The following is a 2,387-nucleotide window of genomic DNA, read 5'->3' as shown; positions in this document are numbered from 1 at the left end:
GATCCCGAAAATGAGATTTCGGTGGATATGTTATTGGATGTTTATGATGATAGTATGTATATGTAAATGCTAGCTAGCCATACGTGCTGATCCGCCATAATGAGGTAAAATACCATTATGGTGTGACGTGAGTGTTAGACACAAGCGTAGTAGCCCTATATGAAAACTATTTTTTTATTTGGTTTATTTAGGTTTTCATATAGGGAGTCCACACGTATATACACTCGTGCCTTTTCCGTCATACTGAGGTACAATTCCATTATGGTGTGACGTGAGCGTTAGACGCAAACGTAGTAGCCTTGTATGAATTTCTATTTTTCTAATTTGTTCTTAGAATTCATACAAGGAGTCTGACGAGTGTAAATACATATACTTATATATGTTTATATATAATTTAGCCTGAGAGGCTGTATTTTATTAAGTTTTGGAGACTAGCCGGTGCTGGTCGTGAAGTTGCCAGTTTTTGAGTTAAGCGCTTTTGAGCGATTGCATGCAGTATTATTTTATTTGGAAATTAAATTGGGGAAGCATAAAGAAATATTTTTATTTAATTTATTTTGTTTTGTCCACTCACTCTAACTGTTTCCACATGTTTTCCCCTGGGCTCTTCGTTTTAAATTGCCCAGTCTGCAAAGTTCAGGTTGGACCTAGTAGGAGACGAGGCATAGTTACCCGCTTTTCCGCCAGTTTTCATCAGTAGGTTACCTATTTAACCTACTAGTGTTTTCTTGCTTCCGCTAGTGTCTAGTAGCTCTGAATACTTTGGGATTATTGTATATTATTCCGGTGGTGTGCTCGGTCGGTTGACTTTATGTTTAGAATTGCTGAAGAATAATATTTGCCTTTATTTAGCTGGATAATTGTGTGATATTTTTGGAAGTGCTGTAGTAAGTGTGTGAATTGGAGATTTTTCGGGTTAGGGTTGTCCATCTTCAAGGGAGGTTTTACCAATCTTTTCGGTAAATTTTCTTTGGAGGTGGTCCCCGCACGACTTACTCCGGGTTTCAGGGTGAAATTCGGGGTGGGTCGTGTCATAAAAGGTGTCCGCAAGTTGGTTGTATCTATCTACATAATTTTATGTAAGAATAGAATGTTCACTTTTGTGTTATTTAGCGTAGGAGGGTCTCACTCCTAATTTAGCTAAACAATAGGCTTTCAAAACGAGTAATGAGCATTGCAGAGGGCCAATGCGACATCGAGGAAAGGCCGGTGCACCTCAATTGCTTGAGGAATTGACCGTACGACCTCCAGGAAGTTGGAGTCGTGTTCGGGTGACGTCAATGTCCCCCGGGTCACCACCATGCTTCATGGTGATGCTAGATCTCGAATGTCTTCGTTTTGAGCGGAAGAATGGATGTCCATGAGAATTTCTCAAAATTTGGACCATTATCTCTTCCAGGTTGACCAATTTGGTCAAACCAAAGCCTATATGAGTCAATGTCCCAAATATCATGTTTGGCGACAACATGGGATTCGATATTCGAATCATAGTGACATACAGTCCACTAGATTGACTCATGAATTTCTCCAAGATGCGCTTCAGTCCGCATTCATGAGAAGGTATACACAAAAGAATTCTTGTTCATTCTCACAATGTGTTTTCAAATGAAAACTATTAGCAGGAATGTCTTTAAAGCTCAATATGGTTTGATTGCCTCTCAATGTATAGAGGGTATCTGTGACATTAATCATGGTGCCATGAGGCATCAAGATTCAAGCTAAACCGCGTCTTTGAATGATCGGTATGATTCAATCATTATAGTCACAGAAGATTTACAAAGGCACAAAATCCAAAGATAGTTGTCAGTTCCTTAGAATGTTGTGGATAGTTCCACTATCTGCGAAGCACTCAATGTCTCGATGAGACAGATCTACAAAATGGAGTAGATAAGAGAGTAAATAGTTCCACTTGAACCATTTAGAAGGATTGAACGAAGCTACAAAAAGCTGCAATCTCGAGAGTGCATAAAAATTTCCGCCCAGAATGACCTTTGCGCACTAAAACAGCCATAACTTCTTCGTTAAAATAGATATGGATGAACCGAAAAATTTTCTGAAAACTAGACTCGTAGAGCTTTCTAATGATATAAAGCTCACTGTCTGGTTCGTCTGGAGCTGTTCACAAAGCTCAAACGAAGTTGACTGTCCAGAAGGGACAGATTGCTGTTTTTCGCAGAATTGGCATGTGCGAAGCTGTGAAGCTTGCAAGTGGCGTGTAGGCTTTTGCCTTAGCCACAAGTGACGTGTGTATGATCAAAACCAAGTCCTTTCGGTCATTCTAAGGTCGTAAACTCCATGACTAGTTAGCAAAAAGCTCCCTGACATGAACATAAACTAACTCAGAGGACCTAGAGGATTAGATCATGATGATAATTTTCCGGTTTTTA

This window comes from Fragaria vesca, linkage group LG3, assembly GCF_000184155.1.
Source record: "Fragaria vesca subsp. vesca linkage group LG3, FraVesHawaii_1.0, whole genome shotgun sequence".
Lineage (NCBI taxonomy): Eukaryota > Viridiplantae > Streptophyta > Magnoliopsida > Rosales > Rosaceae > Fragaria > Fragaria vesca.
The sequence above is the reverse complement of the archived record's forward strand: the minus strand, read 5'-3'. Positions refer to the sequence as shown.